The following is a 22,470-nucleotide window of genomic DNA, read 5'->3' on the forward strand; positions in this document are numbered from 1 at the left end:
AATCGGTGTTCTCTTCTAGGTGCTCGCTGCACCTTATTCAATCCAGGGAGTCATAGCCCACTTAATGTGAAACTACGGCGACAATGGGTGGTACAGTGTGGACAAGGCCCTGAAAAGCTGCACCTCGTGTCCTCGTTCATGTCCCTTTCTCAATCCTGGTTCCTTCATTCTTCCTTGCGACTTCTCCCAACCCTTGGTTACAAGAGGGTGTTCGGGCGCAAAATAATAGTACAGCCTTGAGGGCGTGGCAACCTCTCTAAAGCACAAACTATACTCGTGTCGGCTTTGGGTCCGCATGGGGCGGCGTGTGCTTTATGAGAGGCACACGAAAGTTAGGGTACCAGATCCTGTCTGCATAGACGAGGGAGGATGCATAATCATCTGCACTACGGGGTAATAAAAATGTTCCAGGGTTCAGCCCCTGTTACATTGGGAATGGACTCGTAGTTGGTCGCGGTGAGGCCCCTGGCGGGTACTTAGAGGAGGCTGTTCTTCTATCTGTGACCTTCGCACGAGATTTGCGTATGACCATAGTTATTCACCCGGCCTCACGGGATACCAAGGATCGCACAATCGAAGCGTATAGCGTTGAGGACGCTCAGACTACGCGAATGCGTAAGAACTGGCGGAAGGAAATGGGTAGTGAATTGGTTACGCCTACTCGAGTACGTGTACACGCAAGTGTACGTAATGTACACGAATGGCGGCTTTTACCGTAGGCAGTCTCCTCTACGGGATGGTAAGAAATTCCACTTTAAACGAAACCGCGGCCGGAGCGGATCCGGAAGTTTCTACGCTGGGGAAGCCTCAATACTCTGCGAGATAGAGTGGCCTTCTCCATCTAGCGAGTGCGCGGGAAATCAGTCTGATGTATTACGGACTTGGTAGCCCTTTGCGCACGGCATACGGTTCGATGCTTAATGAGGACCCGACCACTCGGAATGGTCAATCGGATAGAGGGGTTGTCTTGGCCCCTTGGGGCTGAGAGGTCTCTACACCAATGCTGCGACAGGTCTGTCGTATGCGGAGGTGCGTCAGCTCTCATCTTGAGAATCAAAACGTCCGATAAGGCCAATGTGTCAGGTGCGGACGTTAAAGATCCTCATTGTCCTTTTAAGGACGACCGAGTATACAGTAAAGCAATGCACCTTATTCTCCTGAGGTGCTGTGGCTGACTGTTGCTGCAGGACATCTCAAAGGGGCATACGAAGTGAGGCGACCTTCCCACAGACGATTACGAACCGTTTGTGTTGATAAAGGCCTTGCCAAAACATCTTGTACTTCGTTTATGATCCGGCGGGCATTATAGAAAGGGGTCCTGCAGCAATGGTCCTCCTTTAGCATCGAAGGGCGTTGAGATCCACTACCCGGCCTCCTATTGGCACTTCCAGTCTCTCAGAATCGGGCTAAAGCTCGGGAACCAAGTTCTGAGAAACGCCAACTGCCTCTGCGATATCCAACTTGGCGGTGACCTCGATGACTCATTCTCACAATAATATTGCAAACTTCTAGTTCAAGATGATGTCTTCCATAACTCAATTCTTTTCCCATGCAAAGCCGGATGATGCGGCTAGTTACTAATAAATGTCGCCGATTGCGTCGTTACAGAAGGTGGAATTTATATATTTAAACTCTAATTAAATTGACTTCAATAGGAGTATTGATGACTATAGAAATAAATCAAATTTGTTTATGAGTGCGTGAATGAGTTGACTTTTTCTTAGTTAAAGGTCGGTAAAGGGAAAAATTTGTTAACCGTATGAACACGGAAAACTATAACAAAACGTACAGGTTAAAGGTATGTTGTGTAATATTCATTTTTTTGTTAATTAACACAAATTAAGGGGGAAAAACGTGGAATTTTTTTCGGCGGAAGGAACACAGGCTATATAATATTTCAAAGCCGGCACCATGAGAACGAAAGGAGCAAATTAATCAGATATGTATTAACTAACGGCCGAAGTTGGCCGCTTTGAAACTAAAAATCAATTGTAAAACATTGTAGATCGCTTTATAACATTAATTTTTACTACCATATCAACGTTATTATGTACGTACTGAAAGTTATGTTGTGTATGTATAAAAAGTTTGAAGTTTCCTTCAAACCACTGAACACATCCATAACCAAGTATGAATAGTTAAAAAAAGTTAATATAATTTTTTGTCTTAAATATAAAAAAGAAAAAAAGTGCTGGTAATTTACTATTCCTTCTTAATTTCTTCTTCCTCATAATCTAATTATATCTTATTGTGCTCGAGGTGTTCGACTTGAGGAAAGGTGCCTTAATTGGCCCCATATAGAGAGCGTGTAGGAATGCCACCTGATATGAGAATTGTGCTTGAGCTTGGCGACTCCATCACGGATCACCTTTTCCGACTATTGGAGGAAACTACTGCTTTATTGTATATAGTATTAACTGATATCTCTGGTTTTATGTTACCTTTTGTGTTTATTGACAGTGAATGCCAGTGAATTATTTTAAATTTCACAAAAGCGGGTTGCGAAGTCATCAGCTCGTGATCAGCGTATACGTGTACTTTTGCAGATTTGGGCTTATATAAATCAAAATCAGTAATTATATTTTAATATTCTAATTCTTAATCTGAATTTCTTTTGTTAATGCTCAATTCATAATTTTTTCTATAAGGATAATTTTTATTCATAGACGTAAAAGCTATCACTGTATTTGTGTTCGACTTACTTTCGCTTATCACTTCTACATCATGAATTATTAATTACTTCACTAGAACTGCCTATTTACGTAAAATGCTAATGATACAACAAAAACATGAGTAACTTTAAAAACATTTAGGATTGCCCAATATAATTAATGTTCAATTTTTACGGCTTTCAAACAGGCTTTCGATCGAATCACCTGGGTTGGAACTGCAAACTCCTGAGATATCCTTCCCAATACACACTTCCTCATCCTCAAGTACTATTTAGTTGATGGGTACTTTAGAGAGTAAGGGTTGGATCACCTTTGTACAAGGCAGCGTGGGCGTCTTCGGACCGTTACTGTCCTCAGTTCATATATACTGCTGATATCCCTTCCCATCCATTATCCAAACGTACTATGATGACATCCAATTCTATCCTGCGACATCGAACCCTCACATTCATATTCTCTTGAACAATGGTTAACAAAAGGCGAATCAAACTAAACACCATAAAAGCCCAAAACAACCTTCACTCTAGCATCCCTCTACTTCTAAATATTATAACCCAACACCCTTTCGTACCGAAACATCTACATTAAGCTGTTTCTAGAAAAGAACTAAACCTACGAAACCGATTACTTAAAAGACCTAGACAACAGATTTAAACTTACCCATGACAACAAAATACTCATAAACAACACTACGAAAATGAAACCAAAATGAACATACGGCGTGTAAGGTTCAACCAAACTTACCAATCTCCGATTAATCCAGACCCTACAATCTCGAATCCTTAGATCTTGCCTAAATTCTACACTCTTCCCCACCTTAAGGTTAACAGGAGGATCATCCCCTTTTAAAAACGGCTCCTCCAGCTCCAACCAAGTTATAGATCACCGAATCTTCTATCTGCCATCTACATTTCTTTGAATTGTAAAAAAATGGCGAATCAAACTCAACAACACAAAAGCTCGAAACAAAAACTTCTCACTTCGTCGCATAACTCTACTTCGATATATTATAGTCTTACACCTATTTTTACCGAAAACGCTGAAACATTGTGCTTGACAAAGAACTGACCAGGATTCATCACGACTAAATGGACATCACTGAACCGGCGAAAGACTGCTAGTCTTAAGCGGGGAACACACTTACCCGATGCAACGCCATGCGACGCTACCCGATGCTACCCTACGCAAATCTTAGGTCCAATTTTCCATAAGATTGTATTAACGACGTGCACATCTGCCCGATGCCACGCAATGCGACGCTACCCGATGCTACCCTACGCAAATCTTAGGTCCAATTTTCCATAAGATTGTATTACCGACGTGCACATCTGCCCGATGCCACGCAATGCTACCCTACTCTACGCTATGCGATCCCCACTGCCCAGATTTTCGTCGTGTATCATCGAGTACAGTCGAAGACAAAAAACAGGACACTCACATTTTTATTTCAAACTATATGTATTATTGTCGTTATATTAATTACAACATACTTATCAAAACAACGGAATACCATTTATTGATCGAACGAATTTAACTAACAATTTATTACCTGGATTTGCTCCTAAAATTTAACTAAAATTTATTACACAATTTTGCTCATAAAATTTATCTAACCATTTATTTCATGGATTTTCTCATAAAATTTAACTAACAATTTATTTTATGGATTTGCTCATAAAATTTAACCAATAATTTATTACATGGTTTTGCTCATAAAATTACACCATTTTAGTCGAGTAGCGTCAGAACCGGACACTCATATTAAAATTAAATATTTCAATTAAAACAAATTGAACAAGATCAAAAATTCATCTGTTTTTATAAGAATTATTTAATTTTGATGGTTAAGCAGAAAATTTATCAAAAGACCGAAATAACTTTATTTAAAACAATTAAATTGATCTAACAATGTATTACATGGTTGTGCTCATAAAATTTAACTAACAATTTATTTCATGGATTTGCTCATAAAATTTAACCAACAATATATTAAATGGTTTTGCTCATAAAATTGCACCATTTTAGTCAAGTAGCGTCAGAACCGGACACTCATATTTTTTGTAGTTTATTTCGAACTATGTATATGTAATTTTGTCGTTATATTAATTACAACTTGCATATTTTAATGTAAAACAAATTAAACGAGATCAAAAATTCATGTGCTTTATAAGAATTATTTAATTTTGATGATTAAGCAGAAAATTTATCAAAACACCGAAATAACTTTATTTAAAACTATTAAATTGATCTAACAATGTATTACATGGTTGTGCTCATAAAATTTACCTAACAATTTATTTCATGGATTTGCTCATAAAATTTAACCAACAATTTATTACATGGTTTTGCTCATAAAATTACACCATTTTAGTCGAGTAGCGTCAGAACCGGACACTCATATTTTTGGTAGTTTATTTCGAACGATGTATATGTAATTTTGTCGTTATATTAATTACAACATGCTTATTTTAATGTCAACCAAATTAAACGAGTCAGGCAGAAAATTTATCAAAACACCGGAATAAGTTTATTTAAAACAATAAAATTTAACTAACAATGTATTACGTGCTTTTGCTCACAGTATGCATTAAGAACAAAAGAGGCGTTGCGATTGTGATACTGATTTGTGATACACGATGTGTGACTACGTGGCGTGCGCTTGACGTCGAATGGATGTGCACACCCTACCAACGTGACAAGGTGTCGGGTAGAATCGGGTAGCTTCGCAGAGCGTTGCATCGGGTAGTGTGTTCCCCGATTTAAGCTATATGCAATTTAATACTGAATCCAACATTGATATAAGGCATAGATCAGCCAAATCATAAGTACAACCAAACCTTCCAATCTCCTCCGAATCCATACCCTACAATCACCAATCCTTTGATCCATTTTCAACGCTATGATCTACATTTCCAACCGCACAATAACGACCTATGCGCCGTTTATAAAATAATTTGCAACGACAAGTTACAAACAATTCTATTAACCTCTAGTCCCACTCTAACCCTTACGTAGATCCTTTCGATCTCATTCCGTTAATCAGCGACGTCTAAAAAGATAGAGGCCACATGGCTTCCTCTCAAAATGTGAGAGTTATAATTAATTAATGGTTTAATTTTCAAGAAAAAATGGCAGCATTAACCCTACACAACTCAGAAAACTAAGAATAAGCGTATAAATGTTTCATAATGTTACACCTGGAAAAGGTTTTTTGCCATTTAGCGTAAAACGTTGGATTCATTTGTACAAGTTTTGTAAATTCTTTTGTATGCGGAAAGTTTATTCGATATTAAATATTATTCAAGTGTAATACATTTATACTTCAGTTGAACTAATAATAAATTTACATTGTTAAGTATCAGTGCAAGACTTCTCAAGGCGGACCGTGAGAATCAACTGTTCCGGTTTTGTTGTTTCCTGCCCGCCGAAGTCCTAACTATGTTATCATGATCATTTAAGTTCTAAGTATCTTTTTTTCATCCCTAAATATCTTTAAACCTACAGGCATAGTTAAATATATTCTTTCCTGCATACAACTCATCCCAGCTGGGCAGTGGAAAATTGAATATTCCTTATACACTCTATAGAAAAATTATATAACGAATTTCATGTTAACTTAGACTTTATATATACTACACGTATAATAATATACAAAAAAATAACTAAAAAATTCTAGTCAAGTATTATAAAAAAATGATGAATGTAAATAGGAATCAGACAGTTCAAGGCAAATTTAAAAATCAATATAAATTAAGCCAAGCAAAATGAAAACTTCTGTCAGACCATTGAAAACGCTCTTTTCAAAACGCTGTTCATGACACTGATAAAGTTGAAAATAATTATTAATACATGAATGCAAGTTCTAATTTAAAATTTTTGTTTCAAATTCGATATGACGTGAAAACTTATAGGTCAGGAAAGAGGAAACATTTCCGAATATGGCAGACTTCTTGCATACTTACGTACAAAACGAACGAAAAAACAATACTTAAATTATATTAAATAATAAATAATAGAGTGTATATTCTAAGTTAGGGGCTAACTTCCCTTCTAGTTAGTCCAGACCAATTTTAAAAATTTGAGCCAACCGTCGATCGATATTTGAATTTTGGGGTTTGGATTTGTACAGGTTCAAATTCACACATGTATGTATATACGAGCAAGGGCCGAGTTTAGCCTATTCGCTTCTTGTAGTCCCCCGGCAATTCCAGGTTGTGCAATATACAGTAAATTGCCGGCAGAGTCGAGAATCACCCATCCCTGGGTGTTGGCAGTCCGGGGGCAGACCTCAGTCGGTCGATCTACACACATCAGTGACGTGACAGTGCCGTGACAGCCTTTATTCCCGGTCACTGTGATCGTATAGGGCTCTCTATTAATACTGGTCAGTGTTTCATCCGTGTCTTGCAGTGGACTTGAGTGGCCAAAATGGCAATGTGTTCAGATGATGAACTTTTGATTATGGCACTGATTTCGAATGAAGAAGAGGAACCACAAGCAAGAAAACGAAAGGGCGCCCATCAAGCATGGAACAAGAGAGGGCCAGAAGGGGAATATGCTACACTTTTCAAAGAATTAGTGGACGATGGAGAAAAATTTTGCTTGCTGCATAACTTAAGATTTAAACTTTAAACTTCATAATACATTAAGAATACGATATAATTACGTTACTTCCCAAGTGGATTCGAGGAGTGGAAGACTAAAAAATTTACGTTTACAAGGAGGGAATGCAAAGACAGATTTCGAGGGCGAGAAATATTCACTGATTATTTCAATTCTGATGCTGGATCTCTTCCGTGGTTATCAAATACCCAACAAACTTAAAACAAGTTCTAATTTATTATACCCGTTGCTATCCATAATTTAAAACAGTACTGAAATAAACACGTTCTTTCTTCACCATCTGTTTTCGTTTCTCCCATATTTTCCTCCAGAGAATATTCGTAAAATCTGAGTCCATGTATTTTGAATTTGCCTGATCAAACAACACTGGATTCTTTCGCACAAACTCAAATTTTCAACTTCGTCATTCATGTTGTACGGCCGTGAAAACTGTAAAATATCGTCAACAAGAAATCCGACGATCACGGTCCGGTGACAACGGCAGCAATGTTGGCACGGCCACGGTCGAGCACCAGGCTAATGTGAACTAAACCGTTCAGTTTTCAACAAGAATATTTTCAAACCCGCCGGTCACGACACTGTCTCGTCACTGATGTGAATGAATCGACCTTTACCCATCCAGCCACCGAATGAATTACTTTACTTAAATTTCACCTCTACATCCAGTCGGTCATTGAGGGTGATTGTGTATGGATTGTGATTTGGTATGTTTATTTCCAGGCCCTCCAACTTGTTTGGTCTCCTTCCGTAAAGTTCACGGTGAAGAACTGTATCTTTTAAAAAGTTATGATTCCTTCTCGCATCTCCTCATAGTATCATCTTTCTTATCTATACCTCTTTTTTTCATTCAATTCATTAGATGTAAACTATAAGATTAGGTAAACATTGTAGATGTAGACGTAGATGTAATTTCAGGGTATAGTATACTGCGCCCTTTCAGATCTACTGTATTCCCCGTGCTCTGCCTAAAGCACATCGGTGAGTCCTATTTCATCAAAAAAGAAACTTGATTAATAGGCCCGGTTTCAGTGGTTGAAGCTCTTCTATGGTCACATTATACATCCTAAAACATTTCCTCTTGCGGGCTAGTGTAGCGCCGCAGTTTGTTGTAAATGTGTTGGTGTCTCTTCTGCCTCCTTGCAGAATCTGCAGGTGCCATCTTGGATTGTTCCAATTTTCTTTAAGTGTCCATTTAATTTGCGGTGTCCTGTTAGGAATCCTATTAGGATTCGCAGTCTGTTCCTGCTTCCTTTGGCACATTCTGTAATTTCTTTCCTACCAAAATTGGTTAGAAGATTCTTGGATTGTCTATGTCCAATGAATGAATTCCAAAGTTTCCTCATTTTCTTTTTGTCCTTCTGTCTGAGATATTCGTTAATAGTATGGATTCCTATGCCACAGAACGGTTCAGGTCCTATTAGCGGTGTAGCAGCTCCTTTCCTTGCAAGGGTGTCCGCTTTCGCGTTGCTTTCTACTCTCATGTGTCCTGGGACCCAGCAGAGGCTGACTTTATTCTGCATACCTGATGTATTTAGTTTGGTTTTGCAGTTCAGCACCATCCTTGAACTAATGATATTTGAACTTAGTGCTTTGATGGCTACTTGGCTATCTGACATGATAGACATGATAGCTATATTCTTGTTTTTGTACCCTTTATTTAGGTTGAGTTAGGTACATCTTTCGACTGCATGAATCTCAGCTTGGAAGATACTGGTGTATTTTCCCATGGGTTCTGTGTATTTGGTTCCAGGTCCATATACTCCTGCCCCTGTTCCTTCTTGTCTTCTAGATCCATCTGTGTACCAAAGGATGGTGCCATTTTTAAAAGAGTTATTTCCCTCTCTTTTCCATTCTTTTTTGGACCCAGGTTTATTCGGAAGTTTTGGTTAAATTCAAACATCCTGTTCATGTCGTCTCTTGGGCCATGAGTATCGGATGGTCTTTCCATAGTTTATTGCTATCTCTCCATTTCAGTTTTATTCCTGTTGGAGGTTTCTCTTTGGCAAAGTTGATGATGGTTTTCTGAGCTGTGCTTACTACCATGTGATGTGGGGGGATTACTCCTAGTATTTTTTCCATGCTAATTGTAGGTAAACATTAGTACACACATTTTTCAAAATTTATTTTTTTAACACTCTATTTATTTATGTCTAGGATAAGGACTGAAGATGCTTACAATGGAAGAGAAAAGCTTTCTTAAAAAAAATAAACTAATAAACAGTTGGAGCTAAAGGCTAGAGCGGGGCTCCCCAAACCAAAACCCAGAGAAAAATTAATAATTACAAAAATAAACTTATAAAGAACAAACAGAATTAAAAAACTTACAACATTGAGTACTGAAAACCAAAGTTTTTATTTTATTTTGCAGCAGCAGTCATTGTGTTCTCCACAGGCTTGCTTTAGCTATGAAACAAATGCCAGCCTTTTTAAAAAAAGTATTGGACGAGTCTGGTCGAATTATTAATTACATTAAGTCGCTGGCATTGAAGTCAAGACTTTTCACAATACTATGACGATTACGATATGGGAAGATTTCATCATTCCCTCCTTCTCCATGGAGAAGTGAGGTGGCTGTCTTGTGGGAAAGCACTTTCACGATTACAGGACCACAATGTTAAATCGGCCATCGTGTTCAATGATGAGAAATGTTTATTTATACTGTCGTATTTGAAAGATATTTTCATTACAATGAAAGAGGTGAGTATTTCTTTGCAAGAGAAGAACATAAGATCTTTCGATGACTATGACAGAGTTCACGCCTTCAAAAGAAATATCCGGTTTTGGGTTGAATCTTGTGACAAGGAAGATGTGAAGTCTTTTCCTGTGTTAAATGATTTTTTAAAGGAAACAAACTGGAGCTTGCAAACGGCACTTTGATTTCCCAACAGGTCGAGATACAATGCTGCAAGTCCGTTTTCAGTTTCGGACAAAGCCAACCAGTCTATATTCAACTGAATTCGAAGGTTATATCAACCTTCGGGGTGCTGATATTTTTGAAAAAAAAAACCATTTGTAAGTATGTCCGGTTCGAATGAAGGGCCGCTGGATTCGAACCCGAAACCTTTGCCTTACAATGATGAACACTGTGTCAACACCTAAACCGTTGCGGCCACCGACACCTCAAGGCTCTACCTTCAAAACTACTTTTTAGACCGATACCCCTATTTTGACTCCGTCTTTGAAAACAAAAAATTTCAACCGCTCGTTGAAAAAGCAAAATCTATTCTTCTTACATTTGTCACAACTTACCTATCCGAATCTGGATTTTCTACATATACAGCCACCAAAACTAAATTCCGAAGCTTTCTAAATGCTGAACCGGACATCCGTCTCCAGCTATCAAAAATCAAACCCGACATATCCAAATTGTGCAGGCTCAAACAAAGGAGTTTTACTATTGATTCCGTTGGGTCGATTTTTAGGTTGCGGATTTTGTGAATAAAGTTAAGTATGTCAATGTCATGTCTAATGATTGAAGTTCATAGTAGTTCTCTCCATCACCTAGTTAAGAATGAACTGGCTAATTTCTAACTTTTTAATTTACCGTATATATTAAAAATATCTAATTTTAAATACTTTAATCTGAGGGATCCATGCTAAATTTTGTCCTCTGAAAGCCGTCCGCGGGCTAAAATTTGTGAAACCCTGGTTTATTTTTTATGAATTAATTTTTTTTTGTGTGTGTTCGTAAGAAGTGGGTTCTGTCCGGCAGTTTTCTGTGCGAAAAGTTTTCACGTCGGATGGTTCAAATTTGCATTGGCGATTTGTCTCAAAGGAGAAACCCGGTGGCGTTGCATTAGTCATTGGCAGACTCATTTTGCATTACAACGTTTTTTTCCCCGTGGGATCATCAAGCGGTGCCGGTGCGGCGGATTTATCGCCGTCGCCTTCCCGACGAGCGAACCGGCTGCCGCGGATCCTCGGACGAAGAGGCGAAAAACGCCGAGACCACAGACAAAAGGAAAGGAGTGAAAAGTATAAAATTCCAAGGAGGTTTGATGGAGTGACGGGTGACGAGGCAGTGCGGCGGGGAGGCGGACGGGCCGTCGGTGGGGGTGCGGCGGCGAGGGGGGGATCTGTCGCGACGGGCGGGCGGGGTTAAGGACCCAGACGGGGCCCGTGGTGGGGCGCGGGGCGAGAATCCCTCCCCGCAACGCCTTCCTTCAAACGTGTTTCATTTCCAGTTCAGGCTCAGACCGGCCAACAGCTTTTCCCCGTACTCTCATTTCCGTGCGTCTCGATTGTGAACCCTCTCACACTTGCGGATCCATTTGAGTATTTTTATTATAAAAAAAAAATTGAGAAAACCGTTCTGTGCTTTGTGTTTTTTCTAAATTACTTTGGTTTAAAAACGAGTGGAGATGGATTCTCCAATTTGACACATCCGAAGGATTTTTCGTGAAAAAAGAATTGTAAGTAGAAATTTTTGTAAATTTTTTTTTCTTATTTTCAAGGTTTCTTTTAAAAATGTTATTAAGATTTGTAAGTGTAGTTATGTAAGTTTAAAGGGAATTTAATGATATGACGTAATAGCAAGTGACGTGGAGCCGATCGCCGTTCACATGTTGCGCATTAATTTGCAATGCTTGAGGTATTTTTGAAGGAAACGGTGCTGATGGAGGACTGGGCGATAAAGGAACGTTCCTCCTTTCGAGGGCAGGATGTGCCCTGTTACCAACCGGCCGTCTTGCAGGACCCCCGCCCGTGTTCAATGACCCTTGCAAGCTCTCGCTATTTTCGCCCGGACGTACGTCGTTGCAAGGGCGAAAAGCGTTTTTCCCCGACGACGTGCGGCAAGGCTCTAAATCGAGAAATCGCGCGCCGTTACTGATTTAAACCGAAGCTCCGATATTATTAGGTCTTCGTCTGGACCGAGAATAGAAACCGAGGCCGCCTATCGCCCGTCACGGTTGGGACCCATATTCCCTCGCCGAGGGACCTTTTTCGGCGAAGCCGGGCGTTTGGAAAAATTCGCGGACGTCGAAACATTCGATTTTCCGACCGAAAAAAACGATTTCAGCCAAATTACGTTGTCGGGTTTGTGCTTTATGACGGTCGCTATCGACCCCGGGGGTTCTGAGTGCGACGTCGACACCCTGGGATGGTTGACCTCACCGTTCTTCGGTCGGTGCGGACTACGGATGACAATGGAAAGTAAGCCGGCTTTGCGTCAGACGCTACGTCACCCTCTCCCTCGATTCGAATCGACTGCTTACTTCTTGTTTGATCAATAAATTTCTTCCATCTTCACTCCCACAGAGTTTTGTCGTATCTGCTTGAATATCCCTGGAAAATTTGATTTCCTTTGAAGGAGGGACTGATGGACAAACCGGCCGACGTGGCCTGCGAATGGACGATGGGAAAATTGCATGCCCCCCTCCCAAAAAAAAGCTAAAAATTACCAAACACCTAGGGTATTGCTGTTTACTCATTCATAAAAACCGCTAATTCGTCATTTCTGCTACTTTTGCCTGGATGAAGGTTTCAAAGATGATTATTTAGAGATTGTGAGCTGCGGTCAGGTGTGATGTAGGTTTAGAAAAACATTTTCTTTATCTTCCTCACGTTTCGATCTTTATTGAGACCATCTTCAGGGCCTGAGATTTATAAACATTGTTTAAATTTTATTCTATACAATGATGATTTGTGTGATTTAAACAATGTTTATAAGTCCCAGGCGCTGAAGATGAGCTCAATAAAGATCGAAACGTTGGCACGATAAAGAAAATGTTTTTCTAAAATCTACTTCACACCAGACCGCATCTCATGGATCTCTAAATAATCATTACTTAACGGTCACTAAATACCACACATTTCTAAGTGGTTCATCAATTACTATGCAAAAAGTATTAATTAATTAACATCCAACCCTCTTACATAGATAATTTTATCTGCATTACCATTAAATTCGTAAAGACCATGAGTAATTTAAATATTACAAACATTAAATGTGCATCCTCGAGGAAAAACTAGAAAAATCAAAAATTTTCACGAAATATTCCAGTAAGATTTTAGGCAATTACTATGCAAAAATTATTAATTAATTTTAATATCCAACCATCTTACATAGATAATTTTATCTGCATTACCATCCATTTTCTTGGAAGTTTGATTTGTATGAAAAAAATTCTTACAACAAACATTTCGTAAAGACAATTTTAAATATTATAAACATTAAATTGCATCCTCGAGGAAAAACCGGAAAAGCCAAATTTTCACAAAATATTCCAGTAAGCCTTAAGGCCTGGCAGGGTATAAATTATTGATAAGCAAACCATTTTCTTTTTAAACGCAATGTGCCTTTCTGGACATCTAGAAAATTATGTTAACATGTCGATAATTCTACTTGTCTACTGGTAATCTCGAATTGCTTATAAATCTATTTTTTACTAAAACAACTACTTCGACTTTGATGAAATGTGAGTCCAAAAAAATACTGAAATTTAATTTTTACCAAAAGTATAAAGTTTAAAATAGCAATCCTTAAAAGTTGAGTTAATTAATTTATACATTTTTGTCCCTAAGGTACAGAAATTAGTCATCGCGAAATTCACCCATACTTAATTAAAATGAACACCCCCACAGTTCGCTCTTCAGGTATTTTTCTCATTTTTCTCAAATCAGCGTACACAGCACCAGAAGTCGATATTCTGCTACAAATGTCCAATTTTTGGATAAACGCTTTGAAATGGGATAATCTCGTTTTAGTTCGTATAAATCGCCAACTAACTTGTGCTTTTTTTTCTCTTCTGCCAGACGGTTTTCAAGTTGTGGCTTGAAGGTTTACGTAACTGTTACATACATGGACCGACTGGAAAAAATGACCATACCACATTTCGAGTTCCCAGTTCAAAAATTTCCCGCTCAAAAAGATAGGAGTTTGTGAACTATTTAAAAAAAATTACTTAATCTTATGAAATCCAAAGGTTTTTTCAAATTTATTTAATATCTATTTTGTTAGTAAATCTTATTATTTCGCCTTACTCTATCGCCTAAAGGAAATGAGATAAGGAGGGTCTGCTAGAATCGCGTGGTCGGCATAAATATTGAAAAACATCTTTCCGGTTGCCATACTCGTAAAAAACGTTTTCAGGTTACACTCGATTAATTGATTATACTATTTTTTCGAAAATTCAAAGGCGGGATTCGAACCCATGATCTACGAGTTTTCAGGTTGTTTTCTAAATATTTTGTAAGTTTGGATTCGGTTCGCAATTTTTCCCTGTTTCTTAGCTACCACCTCATTAATTCATCAGTGAATCATTTATGTGCACAATTTTTGTAATAACTCATGTCACAAAAGCTGTTCTTTTGTTTACAAAAAAAGGTAATGATTCATTGATGAAGGCGTGAAACGAATCAAAAATTGACAAAAACGTAACGTATAGATGATGAACAGCGGACTGGAATTTAATAACTAAATCGATGTTGGGATTTCATTTTTTTATGCTTTGCCCTCAATTATATTCGGCAGCCCCATTAATACAAAACCAGAGTAATAAGGAAAACAATAATAAAACATATAAGTTCTGCAGCTTTTCTTTAATGGCGTGAAACGTGTGTGAACATGAACTTTTTTAAGGATTAAAGACCGTTTTTGTATTTGTGATGTCTTTGTTCTGTTTATTCGACTTGGAGTTGATTTAATTTAATTTTTAACTAATTCGCATCTGAAGTAGACTACACAATTTAGTTTCCCGTCATTTTTTGTTTGAAATATGACGAGTTAAGGGTTTTGACCAATATAAAAATATGTATTTTTTTAAAATATTTGTGCCCCTCTGAAGGATAGTGGTTGACAGAAGCCTCCATAGTGCAACATAAATGTGCATTTTCTGCCATGTCTTTGTGTTTTTTGTTTGTTTTATATTAAACATAAAAATTTTGGGCGTACGTTGGAAAGAATATATAAATAGCACAAACATTTTTATTTTGAATCAATATTCAGCTGCTTAAAAGTATTACGTTTTTTTTAACAACTTGAAGAAAATGCTACTTAAAAATTCATTTTGATTTAATTCGAGTTTTTATTAAATTGTGAGATTTCCCCATTTATAAGAATGATGCACCTGAAATTCGGTTACCGATCATTTTCGTCTGCCAATTGGTGACATGTCTGTCGGAAAAATTTCGGAATTTTCCCGTCTTCAGTGTATTTCGGACGTACCAAATCCAACGTGGGTAAGCAGACCGAAATGGTAGGTAACGACTAGATGTTTGTAAAAAAAGTAATACAAAAAATAATATTATAATAATAGTAATGCATAATATAATAATATTATTGATTAATAAAAAAATTAAAAACAAATATATTTTTTTTTATTGAGTTGTATGGTTATAAAGTTAGTGTTAAATGGACAATCATTTCGAAGTTAATAAAAGTGTTAGATGATAAAAAAGACGCTTTTACATAATTTCTAGTTTTGCACACTTGTTAGATTCACTATCGTCATTAATTCTCATAAGTTGGCATAAGCAAGAAGTAGTATTTTTCATTGGCTGACAAAAATTCATTGCTGCATGTTAAAAAGTACTGACTGTTTTCATTATTTTTTCCCCTTAAACTAATTTATTTCTTTTACCAGACAGTTTGATCATGGATCGTTAATCTAGTCTGGCCATCTGTTCATCCTGTTTCTTCCTGTATTGTTTTTTTATAAATGCTGAAGGGATAAGAACCGAGATGATTTGGATTAGATGTTTATTTTCAGTTGTAAGTCATATCCTAGGCTAATCATTTTATTTTTAATCCTTTGCTTTTTGTATCTCACGGAGCCTTTCTGTGATGTAGGTCGTAAATTTGTCGCATATTTTGTCAGTATATGTTTTTTTTCTTGTGTATAATTTTGTTTGAAGTCTTAAGGTAAATTGTATTGCTTAATTAAAACATTTTAAGACAAACAACATATTCGGGTTTCTAAACAGTTTCCCCATAATTTAATACACAACTTTTATGTAGAATTGTTTAAAAACACGCAGGAACCTACAGGGTATCGAAACTGCTGGCAAGAGAGGAATCGTCTTCGTGGAGTACCTAACCAAACAAGAACTTCCCTTGTTAAAAGGAACCGCATTTGCGTAGAATTAAGACCTTCAAGCCGTTTTCACACTCTCTGAAGTAAAATCTCGTGAGAAAATTGCGTTTTATAAAGTTTTTACGTGAGTATACTGCTTTTGCGAAAGCGATTCGCGTTTGTATTATTTTTAAAAAAATAGGTAAAGGAATGGTTTATTGTTTTTCCCCCATGTTTATCAAACGTTTTCATATCAAATTGTACAGCAGTTCCGCCAAATTCCCCTGACTCATGGACTTTGGCACTCTTTATCTTATCTACCGCATACCTTATTTATCTCGGGTTAGACTTTTATTCTCGATTCCTTTCAGCTCTGTATTCTAGTACTGTGCTCCTTTTTAAAATTGCCTATCGTATGGTCTAAAATTGTTTATAACTGGATTTAAATTGCGTCCTACGTGAATATATTCATTTTATAACTGTAAATTAATCCAGTAGCCGCTAGTCCAATATTTTGTATCTTTTTTCGTAAGTAAAAAATATACTTAACAATAGGTAAAAGGTAAAATATTGCATATTTTATCAAAACAATTAATTACAAGTGCTGGACAAATAGGTTATAGTGTATAATTTTTTTTATTTAGAAGAGGTTGAAAACTCGAAAATTTGGCCACGATTTCAAAATTAATTTCACAGGGCTCTTTTTCAATATAATAATTATAATATGGATTTTTCAAAATTGCCTCATTAAATCACAGCACTACCAACAGAAGACATGTCGTACTTCTTATAAAATGGAAAAGAAGGAAAAAAAGTACGCCCGACCGTGAGAAAACGTCCCGTCCTCACGAAAAGTTCTTCTAGAACGTTTTTCACTTCTCAGGAAAAATGTAAATTCATTAATAACTTAATATAAAACATGGAAATTCGTTTTCCTCCGTGTAAATTGACTGTTTTTCATCAAAAAATCATTCTATACACTGTACAATGTCACACATTCACACAAACTGGCACGCTAATATATCGATTTATTGAATTTGTTCTAATTTAAATAATCATAGCAGATCATGCTTTTTGCACTCTATAAACCGATTCTTGCCCTAATGAAATTCATTGTACTTTTACATATACTTAAAAAATAGTTTATTTCATGTTGATTATAGTATTGTTCTTGTTTTGTCAATCCTTGTTATTCTAAGTTCTTAGGTTAGGTTTGTAAGTACCATTTTACACATTTTTTGTAATCATTTTGCAAGAATAATATTTAACTTAAACTGATATGCTTAAACTACAATTATTGTCCTAAAATATATATGTTTATATTAGATAATGTGTAAAATTGTATAGAGATGCTGACTGTATATGGGAATCGATTGTCAGCAGTTTGATCCAAATTGTCATCTTCAGTCTGCTGATTTATCGTTTTTCGGTTTATCCTTGTACAGATTATTACTATTAAGATGTTTTTAGCATCCTAAGCTGAAGAAACACAAAGGACAGCAATTATAAAGCCGACGATAGTTTACGATCAAACTGCTGACACAGACATTTAGCTGATTTGCTCGCTTTAACCAGTATTTATTTATGTGTGTACAACGAATAAAGCATAGACATCAGAGGAAGACTTCTATGAAGAGAGTTGCTCATTCGTGGGCGGGCGCTACTCGGGAACTGATGACTGATTTTTTTTCTTCCAGTCAGGTACCTGAAGTAGCGCGCGTCCCCTGGTGGGATATCATCAGCGGCACTGTCTGGGACTGAAGTGTCCCATGTTGATTGTACTTCATCAGGTGCTTTGGTCGGTTCGGTTCCCAGGCATCTGTTGGAGTACAGCTCATGTGAGGGCACCAAGCTACGATCACAAGAAGAATACCTAGTACTATGGAGAAATCGGCGATGGGAATATTTCCAATTGTCTATGCCTTGTAAGAAAAAGAAAAAATAGTACGATTTTCGATAAGGAAGGGTGTAGATATTTGCATTGACATGTTTTCTTAAAATTGATCATCGTTTTTCTGAAAAGCCTTGGTTTTGGTAGGCTGTAACAGCTTAATGAAGATAAAATTCAGCAAATACATGACATTAACAATTATGAATAGATGTTAACTTCGACTATTCTTGTTTATTTATGATATTTTTAAAATACTTTTATTCTAGCCTGCTGAATGAACAGATATTTTAAATCCCATAATAATCAACATGATTAGGTAGTAATTCAATTTAGAAATAAATGTAATATTCGACAATTTTAATTATCAGCGGGGAAATATTGTGAAAAAAATGGAACTTTTATTTTACTCATATTGTCTTTTTTCCCTGTGAAGCATTTACTTACCTGAATCGCCAGTTTCGCTTTATTGTAATTTTGCTTTAATTTTTCGTTATTCGATTTACCATTTATTTTATAAGATTGTGTATACCTGTGCAATTTTCTAAAGATTTTTTAAAAATTTATTTCCCGGGTGAAATAAAGTTTTATATTATATAAAATATTTCATTTAGAACTAGCCTTCATATTATTATGTATAGTGCTTTTATTGTCGTTCAGTATTTTTTTTATAGGTGTATATATTTTTTTAGTTATAGGTCATCGACAGCCCTCTTATTTAGATTTTCTTTTCGTTCCTTTCTCGCATTTTAAACCTACTAATTTATTTTCCTGTTGCACCAAACAAGTTATGGTGTTTTATGATATAACCAACTCTCTCTTTTCTTTATCCTATTGCTTGCCCCTTTGTACTTCAGGGCCACGTCAATGTGGATAAAATAACGCAAATAATAAAAACAAATACACAGAATCATGTTCAGAATTTGTACGTTTTTTTATATTTATATTATCGAGTAAGGTTATTGTATTTTTTCCCAATAAATAAATGAATATGTCTATTATTCAATACTTAGGTAATTCAGTACTTAGGTTGCGTGTACTCGAGATATATTTTCAATATTTAATTCCATTTTCTTTTTCGATTCTGTGATAATCTTACTCTCTCCCATTCTGTCTGTATGTCTCTCTCTCTCTCTCTCTCTCTCTCTCTCTCTCTCTCAACATCTCTTTCTAATTTCTTGATAATTTCTTGTTTATTCTTCTATTATATTATTGTTTGTTAAAACTGATCGTGTAGCACGATAATAAAAAAAATATCCAACTATATATATATATATATAAATTACAATATATTTAACAACATATCATTACAATAAATTAAACAATATATATATTTTTTTTTTTTTTTTGAAATTGAAAGTCGATCGAGCAATCAGATTTCAAAGTGCTTTGAACTATTTGATAATAGGTGAGAAATGGCAAAAGGAACGAGAGTAGACGTATCACGAAAGTCAGAAAGATTTAACTAAATACAAACATTTTTTGAAATTTGAAGTTTTTCATGTAGACTGGTGTCAATAGTTTGAGTTTAGGTGAACAGTCAACGATTCTGATACAAATACAGCTAGAATAGACGGACCAAGGCGATCAGAAACTATCCCACTGCATGCAAATATTTTTGGAAATTGAAAGAGGAGTATTCTTCAAGGTGTTAATAAATAAACCTCACGAAATGAACGGTTCTGACAGACAACGAGAATGGACAGATCATGACGATCAGAAACGATCCAACTACATACAAATATTTAAAAAAAATCAATGCCGATCGTGTAGTCTTTATTATTAATTGGAGAATATGTGCGAATTGAACGGTTCTGACAGACAAATTAGCGATTAAAAATTTCACCTACATACAAGTTTTAGAAATTGAAAATGCATCGTTTAGTTTTCTTAGACCGTACAATCAAAAACTATCCAACTACATACAAATATTTTTGATTTTCAAAGTGGGTTGTGTACTCTTCAAGGTAAAAATTTGATATTAAATTTGAAGGGAACTGATCTAGCCGAAAAATGTAGAGAGAATAAGCGGACAAAGACAATCAAAAATGATCATACTACATACAAATATTTTTTTAAATTTGAAAGGAGGATGTCTACAAGGTGGTAAATATTTGAAACTAAATTTGAAGCGAAATGTTCTGGCCTATAAATGCAGACAGAAATGGACAAGAACAACCAAAAATGATCCAACTACATACAAATAGTTTTTAAATTTCAAAATTGGTCGTAGAACAATCTTCAAAATGTTATTAATTGGAGAACAGATGAGAAGTGAATGGTTTCGACTGACAAATACAGCGAGAATAGACGGACCATGATGATCAGAAATTATCTAACTACATACAAATTTCTTTTGAATTGAAAGTAGATCGTCCAGTCAATCTTCAATGTTTTTGCTATTCACCATTTGGTGATAGGTGAGAAGTGAACGGTTCTGTCAGACAAATGCAGCGAGTATAGAAGCACCATGAAGATCAATCAGAAAGATCCAACTACATACAAATATTTTTTGAAATTGGAAGTTGATCATGTAGTCTGGTGTTATTGTTTGGGACCATGATAACCAGAGACTACACACAAATATTTTTGCAGTGTAGTAAGGTGAATAGATCTGACAAACAAATGCAGCGAGAATAGACGGACCCTTACGAGTAATGATCCAACTAAGTGAAAATATTTTCTAAAGCCGATAGTCCGTATAGAGACACGACAAAATTTGGTTTGACACAGCTAATTTGACTAATTCATTTATCGTTGACTCACATTATAATTATTGTTCACATTATAATTTCCCCTCCGGCCCTTATCAAATGTTTGCTGTTCAAACAAGGCGTCGATCTGCGCCTTTTTAAACAAGAAACAATGCCGATAAAATAACGCGATGACTCATTAATAAACATGTGCAATTGCAAAAACGGAATTTGTTTTTGAGGTCACAGTCGTAATTCACAGTCAGCACAAGTTTGAATTGAAAATTGGGTGACGGATTCCGCTCCTCTTTCCTTTTTCGCCTTGTTTTAAAACCCGTTGCCAAAAGTGACCCATTCCCTTTCGGCCTTTCCATTTCAATTTTGCGTACACACTTCGTAAACAAAAGAAATGTTTATGGACTAAAAAAATGAATTTACCTAAATAGTTTTAGTTAAGAAACAAAAGAATAAAAAAAAATGCTTACAAATTCTGATTAAAACCATGCAAAACTGAAAATCATTAAACAGAATCAACTTTGCTGTTGCATAAACAAATATTTTAAAGTTGTACGATACCAGTTCTTGCCATTACATTTACATCACATTTATTGCTAGGTCGGTTGAAGTATTGCAAACTGTTGAAAAGCATTTATCCCTTTGACGACTATTTGTATTTTGATTTGTAGGCCAGCACTGCTCTAAATTAAAGTAATTAATTGGAATTGTGAACACCTATGCGATATTTGAAGTACACTTTCTGCTGATTTGGCTGTTATGAAAAAAAAAAATGTTGTTATTGCAAAACGGCCGGTTTGTTGAAATTAAATAAAATATGATTTTTAAAAGGCAAAAAATGATGTAAAATATACAATGTTGAAAAAATGACAATGAAAATTGTTAATCAAAACTGAAATGCTTCAAAGACTTGAAAGTGACACTTTTGATTTGTCAATTTACTGTTTCTTTCATGTTTAATTACGAAGTTTTCGTAATAATTTAATAAAAAAGGTAATTGCATGTAAATATCGATTGGTTCAAAACAAAATTATTACTTCTTTGTATATTTCTTTTTTCCCCGCCCACGCTCAAACCCGTTGATAAATAGTTAAAATTAACATTCAATTAATTAAGGTTTTTAAGTTGAGATAAAAAGTCAGTGTCACGAGCGGGATTCGAACCCACGACCTCCGGCTAAATACGCCGCTACCCCTTGAGCTATCGTGACTTCGATCCCCTCGGGCACTAACTTCCCATCTCAACCCCACATTTTTGTATTTTCCCTCCTTTTTGCCATTTTTCAAATATCGTGTAATCTGATTGGATTCTCGGCAACAACTAAGATGGCCACGGAGAGCTTTAGTGAAGTGTACTTCATTTTAATCAATCAAATTCACTATTTTTCGTGGTCCGCTTGACCAATTAATAACATTCAATTAATTAAGGTTTTTAAGTGGGGGGAGATGGGAAGTTAGTGCCCGAGGTGATCGAAGTCACGATAGCTCAAGTGGTAGAGTAGCGGCGTATCAAGCCGAAGGTCGTGGGTTCGAATCTCGCTCGTGACACTGACTTTTTATCTCAAC

General features: G+C 36.3%; 1 long non-coding RNA gene across 3 annotated transcripts in view; it reads left to right on the forward strand.

Moving 5' to 3' along the window:
* Positions 1-11,460: 11,460 nt before the first annotated feature.
* LOC106663813 overlaps positions 11,461-22,470 on the forward strand; it is a 128,696-nt gene continuing 117,686 nt past the window's right edge. For 2 of the 3 annotated variants that reach the window (XR_002910826.1, XR_002910827.1), the window contains exon 1: positions 11,462-11,707. This is a non-coding gene — a long non-coding RNA (uncharacterized LOC106663813). Of the gene's footprint in view, positions 11,708-22,470 lie in introns of all 3 variants that reach the window. The other variant, XR_002910825.1, reaches the window with a different exon arrangement.

Source organism: Cimex lectularius, unplaced genomic scaffold, assembly GCF_000648675.2.
Source record: "Cimex lectularius strain Harlan isolate CLEC.00 unplaced genomic scaffold, Clec_2.1 scaffold41, whole genome shotgun sequence".
In the NCBI taxonomy this organism is placed as follows: domain Eukaryota; kingdom Metazoa; phylum Arthropoda; class Insecta; order Hemiptera; family Cimicidae; genus Cimex; species Cimex lectularius.